The 15,759-nt window shown below is 38.6% G+C and overlaps 1 protein-coding gene across 1 annotated transcript in view; it reads right to left on the bottom strand.

Moving 5' to 3' along the window:
* Positions 1–15,759, bottom strand: part of CSMD1 (CUB and Sushi multiple domains 1) — a 1,951,187-nt gene that overhangs the window by 1,805,129 nt on the left and 130,299 nt on the right. The window lies entirely within an intron of this gene.

Raw genomic sequence — 15,759 nt, 5'->3', positions numbered from 1 at the left:
GACGAGGCTAGCCGAGTCAGTGTCCCCAGGGCACCAGGCACAAGGCTCAAGCTTCTCCAAGAAAGCCTCAAAGAAATGCACTCCTTTTTATGGCTCAATAATATTCCTTCGTATGGACGCACCATACTTGCTTATCCATTCACCTGCTGATGGCCTATTGTGTTGTTTCTCCTTCTTGCCTATTATGAATAACAGTTTCTTGAACATCTGTTACGTAAGTCTGCATGTAGATACTTATTTTCATTTCTCTTGAAATGAAAGAGAAATGTCTATATACATAGAAGTTTATATACATAGAAGTGGCATTACTGGGTCCATGGTAATGTGACGTTTAACCATCTGGAGCTTTGCCAGACTATTTTCCTAAACACTGCACCATCTCACGTTCCCACCAGAGGTTCACGGGGGTTCCAGTTTCTCCACCAATCACCAACACTTGTTATGAACTCACTATTTTTTTTTTTCTTAAATTCTAACCATTCCAGGGGATGGGCAATAGCATCTCATTGTGGTTTTCATATGCATTCCCCTGATGACTGACAATGCCAAGAATTTTTTCATGTGATTATTGGCCATTTGTATATCTTCCTTGGAGAAATGTTATACTTTCCTTATTTTAATCATTGAAAGGTCAAAATTCTTTCTATATTCTTTTATTTCCATTTCATTTCTTTTTAGTGTTCCAGAATTCATTGTTTATGCAACACACCCAGTGCTCCATGCAATACGTGCCCTCCATAATACCCACCACCAGACTCACCCAACCCCCCACCCCCCTCTCCTCCAGAACCCTCAGTTTGTTGCTTAGAGTCCACAGTCTCTCATGGTTCCTCTCCCACTTTGATTTCCCTCAACTCACTCTCCTCTCCATCTCCTAATGTCCCCCATGTTATTGGTTATGCTCCACAAATAAGTGAAACTGTGTGATGAATGACTCTCTCTGCTTGATTTATTTCACTCAGCATAATCTCCTCCAGTCCCATTAATGTTGATACAAAAGTTGGGTATCCATCCTTTCTGATGGAGGCATAATACTCCATTAAATATATGGACCATATCTTCTTTATTCATTCGTCCATTGAAGGGTATCTGGTTCTTTCAAAGTTCGGTGACTGTGGTCATTGCGGCTATGAACACTGGGGTACAGATGGCCCTTCTTTTCACAACATCAGTATCTTTGGGGTAAATACACAGTAGTGCAATTGCAGGGTCATAGGGAAGCTCTATTTTTAATTTCTTAAATAATCTCCACACTGTTTTCCAAAGTGGCTGCACCAACTTGCATTCCCACCAACAGTGTAAGAGGATTCCCCTCTCTCCACATCCTCTCCAACACATGTTGTTTACTGTCTTGTTAATTTTGGCCATTATAACTAGTGTAACGTGGTATTTCAGTGTGGTTTTTGATTTGGTACCGGCATAAAAACAGACAAATAGACCAGTGGAACAGAGTAGAGGGCCCAGATAGGGACCCCCAACTCTATGGTCAAATAATCTTTGACACAGCAGGAAAAAATATACAGTGGAAAAAAGACAGTCTCTTCAATAAATGCTGCTGGGAAAATTGGACAGCTATATGTAGAAAAATGAAACTTGACCATTCTCTTACACCATACACAAAGATAAACTCGAAATGGATAAAAGACCTCAATCTGAGGCAGGAACTTATCAGAATCCTAGAGGAGAACATAGGCAATAATCTCTTTGACATCGGCCACAGCAACTTCTTTCAAGATATGTCTCCAAAGGCAAAGGAAACAAAAGCAAAAATGAACTTCGAGGACTTCATCAAGATCAAAGGTTCTGCACAGCAAAGGAAACAGTCAAGAAAACAAAGAGGCAACCCACGGAATGGGAGAAGATATTCGCAAATGACAGTACAGACAAAGGGCTGATATCCAAGATCTATGACTAACTTCTCAAACTCGCCACCCAAAAAAAAGATAATCACGTCATAAAATTAGCAGAAGACATGAACAGACACTTCTCCAAAGAAGACATACAAGTTGCTAACAGACACATGAAAAAATGCTCATCATCACTAGCCATCAGGGAGATTCAAAAATTTCTATATTCTAAACACAAGTCCCTTATCAGCGATATAGTCCGCGAACATTTCCTCCCACTCTGTGGGTTGTCTTCGTATTTTCTTCATGGTGCTCTTTGAAGCACAAATGTTTCTAGTTTTGTTGAAGTCTTATTTATTTATTTATTTATTTATTTATTTATTTATTGCTGCTTGTGGTTTTGGTACAAACACTTTTCCTTTTTCTCATAGAGTGTCCAAGGAGCTTACTCTCCCTTTAGTCAAATACGTATTGGTCACTTTCCCACATTTTCCAGTTCCTGCGCCCCCGTGCAGTTCCAAGAAGGCCTACCATCAAGGAACTTCTCTCACTATAGGAAAAGTCTGTCATCTCTCTTCCTGATTCCTGTGTCTCAAACTCCTTTTTCTCTTTCACGACTCTTCCATGAGAACAACGCCTTTACTAATGGACCTTTTCACCGACCACTTCCTCTATCCTAGGATGAAGGATATCATTCCTAGAGGCAGTGGATGCAGTCAGCATTCCAGCTTCAAATTCCATTCAACTCTAAACGCAGGTGATGGAACCAGCAATCATCTACATGACTAAGCAAGAATGGTGTTAAGACTAAAAAAGAGTTTTATCAAGATAGTGAACTTTGAAATTCCCCTTTTAAACGTACAATTACATGTTTTCTAGCATATTTACAGAGACGGCAACCATCCCTATAACCCAGATTCGGAACATTGTCATCATCCTGAAAAGAGACTTTGTCTCCATCTGCTCTCAGTCCCCAGTCTCCCTCCACCCGGCTCCCGTGCCAAGTGACCAGTGGTCTGGCTTTCCCCCTAGAGATTGACTCTTGCCCTAGACATTTAATTTGTCACTGAGACCTAACTAGTATGCCTCTTCCATAGGTCTTAAATTTACGTAATTCCTTAGGTTGGATTTTCTTTTGTTATTATTTGTGCTCCTGGAAGTTTCTCCAAACTGGTCACACTTCAAGTTTCTTTTTATGTCAATCTCCTATCAATCTATTGTTGTCAAAGTAATTATTTGAATAGTAAATATATTCATGTCACTCACCAGCTTGAAATGTTTGAAATGTGCATCAATGCCTGCAGAATAAACCCAAATACCCTCTAATACAGAACGTCCTTCTTGGTCAGGCCCCTACAGAGCTCCCGGTCTCGCTACTGCCCACATCCCTTACGATATCAAACTGCGCCACCTTTCATCATTTGCAATATCCTCAACCTAGCATCATCTCTCCTTCTAAAAACCTTCCCACTCCTGCTTGTCCTGCTCAAGAAATCTTGTAAGCCTACACAGGGATACTCAGCTTCTCCCTCAAGCCTCAGCTCTGGTATTAACAGTTTCTTGAACTTGAATCACCATCAGCGGTTATAACCTGTGCTCCCAAAAATTAATATGCCTGCAACTCTTATGACATGCATGCTGAATATTTATTTATCTCTGTCTTCTTTTGTTCTGAAATCTCCTTGACGGCAGAGCCTTACCTCATTTGTAAGGGCTGGAAAGACTCCTTACGCTTGGCATGCATTTAATAAATTGATCAAATGCATGAATGGGCTTTAATAACAGAATCTAGCATTTATCCCCGAGATTTTTCCCTAGGCCATTTTACTACTTTTTTAGACCGCAATATTTCATTGGGACTCTACATTGAGAAAGACATGGCATCGAGTAGATAGTATGTGTATAACCGTGAATATACACGTGTATTAAAGCTAAATGTAATGTTTGACATCCCAGGCTTTGTGGACTCAGTGGTTAATCCCACACACAGCTTGATTCTGTTAGTACACTGCAAACATCCAGAAGCATGAGAAGGAAAGAATCAGAATTTGAGGAGCCGCACACAGAGAATTAGACAATCCTTTAGACATGCCTTCACAGTGAGTACGGGGTTCGGTGTCTGGAGAGGAGAATGGAGAATGTGGCATCAGTCAATGTGACAAAGAAAAATGGAAACACTGTTTTGCATTGTCAAGTGACATTTTATGAATAGAGGTAATGGAGAATTAAAATTTGTCCAAATTATATATTCACTCAAAATTTATGGCATTCTCAACCGCATTCATCCTTCCATTTCTAATGTTTGAGTTTAATGAATCAGAGAATTAGCTTCAACAGACAGACTTCCCCAAATTCAGAGGGAGTGACATCTCTTTTGCATCTGTTTCCTCAATACTAACTTTTTTTTTAAAGACACAACAATTCCAAGAAATTGCTTAGCTTGTTTTGAAAATGACATAAGTTAAGGAAAACTGGAAGATATGAATTTTGAAATAAAATGTCTAAACTATAAAATTCCATAGGATTTTTCCCCAAAATGTATTAAGGTATTATTGGATTCATCGCATGTCGCAGGAAGAGTTTTCCACTGGGGAAAAGCCAGAGAGAGGGAGATAAAAGGAAACCACTTCTCTCAGGGGAAGATAAAAACTAACACACGCACAAATAAATATGGAGGACTTAATGTATTTCTTGAGGAGAAAAATAAAGTAGGACTAGGACAATGGAGATACTGAAGAGACAAGATTGTGTTTTATTTTATTTAAAGATTTATTTATTCGAGAGAATGAGCAGGGCACCAAGCAGGGGCAAGTAGCAGAGGGAGAGGGAGAAACAGACTCCCCACTGAACAGGAAGCCGGATGTGGGGCTCCATCCCAGGACCCCAAGTTCATGACCTAAGCAGAAGGCAGACACTTAACCAACTGAGCTACCCAGGCGCCCTATAAGATGGCATTTTAGTAGAGGAAGTTCAGGGAAATCTTCTTGGCTAACATAGCTTCTAACTGGACCTGAGGGAAGGACTGAGCAGAGAGTGTCGGGATGAAGAAGCAGCAGGAATATGCAAGTGCTGGTCCTGGGGGTGGAGGGTGGTGGGCGTGGCCTACCAAGTCCCAGGAGCAAGAGGAGTCCTACATGACTTCCAGGCCGGTAAGTGAGGTCGATAAGGATAAGGTCACAGAGGCACTCACTCCAGATTAGGAGGACTCTGGTGACCATTGTCAGAAATATAAGTATCACACTGTATGAGATGGGAAATTAACAGAGAGCTTTGGGCAGAGGAATAACTTGATCTGACTAGTTCTAGTTCTTCCAAAGAATCACTGTTGCCATTAAGTCCATGACAAACTGTGTTCCAGGTAAAGGAGATGCCTTCGTTTCTTGGGGTTGCCATAACAAAATGCCACATACTAGGTTGTTCATAAACAAAAGAAATCATCCCTCACGGTTCTGGAAGCTGCGCATTGAAAACCACGCATAGATCTGGTGAGCACCCTCTTGGTTCACAAATGGCCATCTTCCCACTGTGTCCCCACATGTTAGAAGGGGTGAGGGGGCTCATGGTGGTCTCTTTTACACTAACCCCTGGTGATCTAATCACTACCCGAAGACCTCACTTCCTAACACCATACGACTTTTAGGGGAACACAAACATTTAGGACATACCCTGGGGTGTGTCGCAAAATCAAAGGTAAGAAGACAGGCTAAAAGGCTATGGTGATAGCCAGTGTAAGATAATTGAAGTTTGAACCAGAAGTGTATTTAAGTGCCTAGATTATGGATATGTTTTTATGTGAGAACCAGTAGGATGAGATAAAGTTTAGAGCTGCGGTTTTAAAGAAAAGTAGATTTCAAAAATGACGCCAAGTTTCCTGAATGACACCCAGAACTGCCATTTACTGACACGAGAAACAGCATGGGGGAGAACGAGTTCAGGGAACATGTCTGCAGAGAAATTCCCGCATGGTGGCTGATGGCAGAGAGAAGGCGTCTGAAGCCGTAAGACCCAGTAATGTAGACAGAGAGAGGAAAGCTCAAAAGCGGAAGCTGTCCCGAGTCTGACTGCTGGCACGTAGGATGCTCAGGAGTCAGGAGGATGGACAGGCTGAAGAAGGAAAGCTGGGGGAGACAGGTGAGTGCGTGGCTGGGAGAAGTCTAGGGAGAAAAGAGTCTCAGAGTCAAGTCAGAACCTAGAAGGAGAGAAGTCCCATAGATTTCCCAGAGGTCAAGTGCAAGGGACAGGGAAAGTGACCTTTGGGTGTGTGGATCTACAAGTCATTGGTGACCTCTGGTAGCTGTCATTTAGATTAATCAAAAGCTCAACTGGTTAAGATCACGAAACGCGGAATCATGAATTATCAGGTTTTTGTAGATAATCAGCTACATGAATTAAGAAAGCCCTTACTTTCTCTTCACTGCAGGTTTTTAATCTTCAAAATGGGGAGAAAAGTGACTCAAAGTTACATTGAGAAAAACAAAAAAAGAACAGTGCATGATCTATGACAAGTCCTCCATAAATGATAGCTATAATCAGATGACCACCAGAAGACCACCAGAGCCCTCGCCCAATTAATACAAATACATCCTCCCTCCCTGTGAGAATCAGTGGACGAGAACATGCATCCAAAGTCTACAGCACCAGCACTGAAATCATGTACCTGGTCTATTAACATTCAATTCACTGCTGAGTATTCTAGTAACAAGGGAGACTCGCTTCTCTTTTTACCTCATACCCTCCTTGCAAATTTTTGCAACAATCCTTCAGAGCCATTTCATGTTCTCACATAAACAACACTCCCCTTTGACATCTCCACCTAGAGGTCTTGGCAGAATGTCCAGTTTGGATCCAAATGCATGATGCCTTTCTCAAATTAGATTTAGCAATATAAATGCCTTACTGTTCTTTGTGAAAAACTAGTGTTTAATTTAATAAATATGTATAACACAATTAAGTCCCTCTTAAGTGTATTATTTCATATATTTCCTTTCTTTGGAGTAATTTTGAATAGAATATGCAAATCCTTTAGGATAAAAAAAGAAATGGAATCCAAAAAGAAATCTTTCTTGATTTAAAATTGCCTTTCCAAAATCATGCAAATTAAAATGTTACTTTTCTCCATAAATGGATCCTAAAATAAATGTCAAGGCATCATTCAAAAATGATTCATATTTGATTTTACATACCTATATTTGGCAATACTATTATGCTGTATATTAATAGTGTTTTCATTTCTTGGGCAGCTTACCTCTTCTGTTTCCAGGTTACCTATAGAAAGATGTAATCATGAAGTTCAATCTACACAATTAGAAGTTAAATATCTGTTTTATTTTTTTTTAATTGATCACTTGTTTGGGATTTTCCTGCGACACTGAAAATGATAGCAACGTTCACATGAAATGGGCTAACTTCCAAGTTGTTATTAAAGTATCCAAAATAACATATCTGCCATTTTGAGGCAAATGCACACAAAATACACACACAATTTGGAGTAACTATGACAAATTCAGAATATATTTAGAAAGTGAATTAAAAACAAATAGTTACTTTAAAATTTACTCATCTTGCAACTGTTAAAAAAGTCTTCCTTCCTTACTCCACTATCCATAAACTTTTTGAAATTGTTCTGTGTAATGGAGAGAAAGCATTTCTCAGAAAACCTAAGACACAGTTTAATTTATATTTGGTTTGTGCATATGTGATTTTTTTATGCTTAGAGATAGCATCCTGATTAAGCTTTGCCAAAGTTAATAATAATGTTTATTTTATGTCATCATTACATGTATTGACTTTATTAATTTTAAATTTTTATCCAATGGACACCCACAAGCAGATATTAAGGGTTGTAATAACTTGGGTTAAATAAAAGTCTCTGTATAAGATGAAGTATCTGGTAATTTTAAAAAATTCAATGAATAATTCACAGATGGATAATAAAGATTGTATTATTTTGATACACAGGCTAAAACAAAGAATATTTGCATTCTTTGTGATGTTTTAGTTCTCATAACATTCCAAAGAGTTGGCCTATTCTATCCTTCTACACACACACACACACACACACACACACACAGAGAGACACAAAAATGCACACATGCATACATTCTCAAATTTGGTACAACTGTCATAGAACAAAGATGTTCTGCAAAGCATATTTAAGTATGACTATATACATAAACATAACTATACATATTTATAAGTATATGTGTATTATGAAACTATGGGTATGATTTTTTAAAACATAGGCTATTTTAAAAAATAAAAATGTGCTTAATCCTTATTTTATTTCAATAATATCACCTTAAGTGATTCTCACACAAAAAGATGAACCCATTATTTGGAAAATTAAAATACTCACATCTGCACAAATCTCCTGATTTAGTGTTCTTAGGAAAATGATGCATAGTGTCTCTGAATGAAGAGAACATTTCATTAAGAATCTTGTGGAGTACTTCAGTGAAGTACTCAGTCACTTCATAGGGTTTATGTCCATAATGTCGTAAGTAACCTGATGACTTTGAATAATGAATAAGGGACTTCAATCTTTCCCCACTAAGCAATCGCATCATGAGGTATTAGCAGACCATTTGTTAGAGAATGTTACTTATCCTGCCACATCATGGAAACAACCACACCCACAGCCACAGGTGGCTTTACAGTTCCCCCATTCACATACATCTCCACACAATTAACTCCAATTACCTCCTCTCTCTGCACTAGAAGGTAGGGGTCTTCCCTTGCTCAGACTCCCTCCACTACAAAGAGAACAGCTCCAGCCTAACCCAAATTAGACCCTTAATCTACAAGGCTTCTGGATCTTCAAAGGGCTCATCTGAACAATTATTCATTTTTACACCTTCCAGTGCATTTTTTTCCCACTTAATTTTAACTAAACTCAATGATGGGCTTGAAAGAAAAATCATTAGGAAGAGCTTTAATCTTCTCATGTAGATGATTTGAAAATTCTATCAAAAAATTGTTTCTGTCAGTTTGTATTTACACAGGAAATCCTCAACACACAACGTAACCGCAAAGCTCAATGGAACGGACCGGCATTATGTCATACGAAGTCCTTCAGGTTTTGACACCTTCATGGTCCTCTGCCTACATGAGCCATCAATGACAGCCACGTGCAACCACCACTAACTCAAAGTGACTAGGAGTGTGTCACGTGAAACCGCAGAGTGGACGTGGGTTTAAGAGGTAGATGGCCACCATTTCACTTCAAATGAAAAGCTTTCCCTAAAAATGCAATTTTCCAGGCTTTCAGGAAATTCCCATTAAATCCCTTTGCTTTCTTAGCTGATATTCCCTACTGCAAATATCGCATATATCTGGTGAGCCACTGAATTCTCTCAGGATTTGTTCCCAAGCTGACAGAAACCAAAGCTGACAGGCTCCTGTCTCTGAAGAGGACATCCTGCGGGTATCACCCTTCTGATTGTTTCTCTAAAGTAATACTGAGAGAAGAGTTGTATTCTTTCTCCTTTCCTTTTTTTTTAAAAAAAGACCATCTATTTTCATTATCACTTTCATCATAGACACTCTCAATCCCTAAAAGCTAAATCCTGTTTGTTCTTTTTAAAATGATGTAAATTAGAGGCCCAAAGAAGCTAAACTATTTGCCCAGACACACAACTTACACGTGGCTGAGTCAGAATTTAAAATGAAGATCCCTCTCCCACCAGCTCCCACGCTTTTTCCTTTACCAGATTTACAAAGAAATACTTCCACGTAAGATAAAAGCTTCAACATGAAACATGACTTTCAAAGCCAACCTTCCAAACTAATTTCTGTTTAGTTATTGCAAACATAAGACAATGGATGAAAAGCAGAAGCCGGCACTCCAGCAGTACAGAACCCTGACTTTTCTGTGATCTCATTATTGTCCCCTTATTGTCAGTAGAGAACCTTCCATTTTGTGACCATCTTATTCCTTAACATGGAATGTTCTGAACAGAATGTGTCTTTCAGGTATTGGGCTTGTTACTGTTGGGCTGGCAGGAAGGGGGCTACCAAAGATGGCGAAAGTTCCCGCCACAAGACCTGAGCTCGGACAGGAGAACAAAGGCCCAAGCAGGAATCTGAGACCCCCGCCCCGGGCTCCTGTGGACCAATGGGATCCTGATGAGCAGGCGGGATATCCAAATAAGGGAAACTTCCAAAAGACCCCTGAGCTTCCTCCGAGACCCCTTAAAAGCCCCCTCCTCCCTGCCTTGGGTGCGACTTCCGCCACTCTGCTTTCCAGAGTGGCGGAACCTCGCCCGAGGGTGCCCACCTCCTCCCGGCGCAACTTTCCTGGCTCCCCTTCTCCTGAGCCCTGAAACTTCGCCGGAGAGCGTTTTTAATAAATCTTGCCTTGCACCCACTCTGCCTGGTGTTGTGTTTATCTCGCCAGAAAAAACTTTACAGTTACTAAGAATCAACTGCCTAAAAACCAAGTCGAAACGCAAAACCCTAAAACAGTGTTTTCTGGGATGGTTTATTTTGCAAAATATATCCAGAAAACACTGTTTTGCTTGGGATCTAAGAAAACAAAACGAGCCCTGTGATGACAACCGCACACATATCTTTTACTTTTATAGTTTATTTAACCCTTGTCGTAAGTGAAAATGTTTAGTGCCTCTTTCTAACCATTTGGCAAAGATGGAAGCATTTGGGGCGGCCAAGTACGATGCACACAGGAACACTAACTTCTCACCCACTTGCTTCTGCAAAGTGAACTGCCTCCGTGTTTATGTCTTGTCATTGCAGAGCATTTGATTAATATTTTCCCTCTTTACACAGATGACCAGCACTTGATTATATGGAAGGTATTACTCAGGGAAGAACTTAAATATATCCTATGTAAATGAAGACATGCCAGGGAAGTACAGCTATTTATAGGCAGCAATTATCTGAGGCCAACACACTTGCAATTCAAGCCAAACTCTAATTTAAATTTCTTTATTTTTGCATAAGCAAATTGCAAGCGATAGTCCCACAGCAGCCATAATTTGGCTTTTTTTCATAGATGCTGTATTTTATACCACCTTGCACTTAACTTTATTACTTTGATATGCATGCCTGAATGTAGAAAAATGGGCTGAGGGAAGTAACATGTTGAAATGCTTGACTTCTGTGTAAGGGAATTCTCAGAGATAATGCCATATTAATGATCAAAGCACATTATTTCTGGGTTGCTTAAAGAGGAGTGCATTCCTGATTGCTATAAAAAATATATAATAAATCGGTTGCAATGCAAGTAATAAGATTTAACCGTATATTGTTAGTATTGCATGTCTTTATGACGTTGCACACCAAATATGTTATTACGGACATTGAGTGGGATTCTTTAGCTAAGATCTTATTACTGACATGTGTATAGTTATACAAAGTCTTAGATATTTTATAGGAATTTTTTACATCCCTTAAATTCAATTACAAAAACTGCTAAATGCGTAAACAGTTTGGCAAATCATGGATTCCTCATGGCTTGCGTGTCTTGGTTCCAGGGAAGATGGCAATAAACAGGATCTCTTTACAAAGAACGAACTCAGTTTCTCCATCCACAAAATGGGAGAAGGATGGGCTAATGTGAGAATTAAGTTAATATATGGCAATTGTTGCCATATATTGTTGCCATATATAATGTATCTCTACTGTGTACATCCGTTACTTGGATTAATTTAACACTAGTGTTAGTGTTAACATACCTTTCTTACTATTATTAAAAAGACTGTTGTTTTCATTAGCCTAAATTGAAGAATGATAATGTCCAACAATCTACTTACTTCCAAGGTTAATTAATGATTCGTATCTAGGAATAAAAATACAATTCATAGTAGATAGTGTTGGTTGAAAATATTAGATGTAGTATCAGTCAGAACTAGACTTGAAACTAGTTATTGTCAAATATTCGCTTTATGAAACTTTGCAAAGTTGTAAAAAGCCTTGTTTGAAATGATCAATCTGTGTATCAGTTAGCTTTCCTGAAAAATAGAGACTGAAGCTATTATCAATCCTGGAAAATTTCTGAGAGGACTAAATGAGATAATATTTGCAAATTTTGACACAGAGCAATAACTCTTATGTTCACAGTCATAGACAGATCTGTACAGGAAAGGGATGTAGCTATATAAATACAGATGATCACTCACAGATACTAACTTACTCTTCTATTTTATTATGTTACTATATGTCATTTCTAAATGTTAAAATCTGCTTCTGGTTGAATTTTAAAGAGAAACAACTGTAACTATGTATTTTCATTCAAAATAAAAACATAAATATTACCAAATTTGTGACTTGGCATAAATATATATTATAAAAAGTAAAACAGTAGTAACTTTGATAAGCTATAGTTTTAGAATTATATTTTCTCATAGACGTGTGTGTGTGTGTGTGTGTGTGTGTATACATTAGCTCCACTGCGTTTCTCTAGTTTGACAGGAGAAAAAAAGCTTATCCAGGCTTACAAATAGCTTTCTCCTCTGCCAGCGTCCCATAGATTTTCACTACTCTGTAACATAACAGGTATCTAAGCACATTTCACTTAACAAATGAAGTATGGGATAATCGCTACATTTTTTTTTAAATAAAATCTTTTTAATTTTTTATTTTTTATAAACATATATTTTTATCCCCAGGGGTACAGGTCTGTGAATCACCAGGTTTACACACTTCACAGCACTCACCAAAGCACATACCCTCCCCAATGTCCATAATAATCGCTACATTTTAAATGAAAGCATATATCTGTGACCAGATTGTGTAATGCAAAGAATAATAAACCCAGGATAGCTGAATACAATGTATTTATTAACCTTATCTGATTTCACAACACTTACGAAAATTTCCAAATTTATGAGACGTCCTGTAGTTTTAGTCCATGGTCATCAGAAGGCAAAACAACACCAACATGGCATTCAGAATCTCCTCTTCTAATCATTCCGTTATGCTTACACGGATATTTAAGAAAATTAAGGGAGCATTTTCTCTTTGATTTTTACTGTTACAATGTCTCCCACGTTCTTTGGAGTAGAACAAAAACAAAACAAAAATTCTGTACTTATGCATCTGTTTACTTTTTGTTTGTCATATAGTGTAACTAGTCTAACTTGCCACATATTTTTTCTTTTCAATGAAATGAGATTTAGGAATTCTAAAGAATAAATATTAGTTAGTATTTTATAAGAATCTCAAATAGTCTTACAGGTGATTAACATGCTATTGAAAAATTAGAAAGAATGCATAGTCTGTCTCAATTTCTAATGGCACCTATCAACTGTGTCTCCAGTGTGCCATAAGCACAGCCTTTAAAAATTTCTCTAAACAAAAATAATATTCAGTATTTCTGGACCTGTATTTATTTATTTTTGGTTATTCAGATTATCCATGCTTACTGCAAGAACATTTAAATTTCACATAATTTTATAGTGAAAATTGCTGTGCTCCTTTTTAACCAAACAACCCAAGACTGAAAACCTTTTAACCCCAAACCCAAGAGCAGGTACCCTCTAGAACTTTTATTGTATATGCAAGAAAATGAAAAATAAAGATGCACATTCCACCTTACAAAACAAGGCCATGATCACATTTCTATGCACTCTTATGTACTTCGTTCACCAATACAAATCAGAAACTATTCAACAGAGACATACCACAATCTTCTCAAGGGATACAGTAGTAGTCTATCATCTGGATGCACCAAATGTAGATAGCCAGTCTTTATTCTGAGAGACAGTTAGGATGCTTCTACTGTTTCACTGTCAGGTACAACCCAGCCCAGTTATTCCAAGCGTGTGCGTCCTGTGTATGTCTCCTAGCTAAGCTCCTACAGAAAAATGAGCCTAGCTTTACACCAGTGCTTTATTAGGAGGAAAACCCCCAGCTCATCAAGTGTGAGGGAAGAGAGAAATAGAGGCAGAACACAGGAAGCCTGGACGAGGAGCTGTGTGAAAATGCCAGCCATTGCTTCAAGCCAGCATTAACTAGGTGAGACCTCCAGGCAGGCTACACAGAACAGGCATCGGTGCGTCCCATGTGGGGAAGGAGAAAAGAACTGGACGGTTGGGTCCTCTCTGTCTCAAATGTATCAAAGTTTGTCCCATGTCAGCTGGCTGCATCACCTGCTCCCTTTGGGCAGCAGAAGAGAGAGCCAGGTATCAAGCACTGCATGAAGGGAGTTTCATCTAAGTCCAAAGACGCGAGAAGAACCAGAGGCTCCATGGGATGGGGGTTGGATGTCAGAAGCTGCACCTCCCTGGGGAGCTTGGGAAGCCAAAGGTGCTGGGAGGTAGGAGAAGGTAGCAGCAAGCGCTGGCAGACAGGGGAGGTGAAGGGAATATGAGAAGACAAGTTAATAGCGTGGAACACAAAATGTGTTTTTCTCTAGGATTGAGTCCTAGGTAGGGAAGGAACTGCAGAGTCCAGAGATATGCACAGGGTTATTACAACAACTTTGTAATTTCACATTCTTGTTCCAGAAAATTTTAAATTTTCATTCCAATATACATGTTTTCCCTTGTAGGTTCAGATCTTAGATGCTTCCAGCAGTGCATACGGGTATGAATGGCATCTCTGAAGCTCAACAGACGTTATCCACCATGGTGACTTATCCAACGCCACGGATCTGCATGGCGGTATTTCCAGCCCGGTCATGAATAAAAGAATGTGTGTGAACAGAACTGAGTTGAACCAATTTCTGTGGATCTGTTAAGTGAAAGGTCTATTGACCATTCAACACATCATGTGTGATTTTTATCCAACACATCATGTGTGATTTTTATAGTATTATTAACATTATTATTTTATAAGACAAAGATCAGGTGACTCTCATGGGTAAGATACAAGACATAGCATCAATCCAGATAGCAAACAACATTTCTTTAAAAATTAAATACTAAAATTAAATATGAATGAATATATCAATAATCCCAAACAGAGCTTTAATGCACAATTTGAAGAGTTTGTATTATTTTATAGTAGCTTATGTTTTCCTCTCTTGAGACTCTACTCTTAAATTGTATAGTTCTAGGAAACATTTTCATAATCAGGCAGGAAAGAGAGCTTTTGTGTTTGTAAACGGGCTCCATTTGGTCATCCAACAAGAGGAAAACCATGAAACTTTCCCTGTGATTAAACCACGCATGCTAATTATATTTTTACCTTTATAAGACAAGTTGAAACTTAACCACTTATTGTATATTTATAATGTTATTATTGACAAATTTTTAGTATGGTATCTGAATAAAATCTCTATGATTTGCTGTAAAACAATGAGAAATGGGGGAAAAGGATAGCCAATAGTTAATAATTTACTTTGGTGGTGGGTTTTCTGTATGGATTCACTCAAATCAAAAGTTGTTTTAAAATGTCACAAAAGGGATGCTTGGGTGGCTCATTTGGTGAAATGTCTGTCTTTGGCTCAGGTCATGATCCCAAAGTCCTGGAACTGAGTACTGCACTGGACTCCTTGCTGGGCTGGGAGCCTGCATCTCCCTCTGCCCAACTCTCCCCCTGCTTGTGCTCTCTCACTTTCTCTCTCTCGGACAAATAATTAAATACAATCTTTTTTTAAAAGTCCCCGAAATCCATTCCTTTATTCATATTTTAGATCCATTCCACAAAGTTATGTGTATGCCTGTATGGGGTGTGTATAGATTCACACAAAACGCAATAAATGAAGAGGAGTTATATGAGGACACTCAGCAGGACATCAGCGAAAACTGTGGAACTGGACCCAGAGAATGTTTACTTCTTGAGAAAAATTTTGAGAGAAATTTTACTTCTTGAGGATGACCTTAGTGAGGCTGGAAATGATGAAATTTTTATGTATGTCTCAGCAGCAACTGGGAACATAGAATGTCTCACAGTTCCTGACAAGAAACAATTCCATTCCCTTCAAGGATAGAACTCTTATTAAGCAACCGAT

Source organism: Mustela putorius, unplaced genomic scaffold (genome assembly GCF_011764305.1).
Source record: "Mustela putorius furo isolate JIRA1106 unplaced genomic scaffold, ASM1176430v1.1 tig00000905_pilon_pilon_pilon, whole genome shotgun sequence".
NCBI lineage: Eukaryota > Metazoa > Chordata > Mammalia > Carnivora > Mustelidae > Mustela > Mustela putorius.
This window is presented reverse-complemented; position numbering and strand designations above follow the sequence as displayed.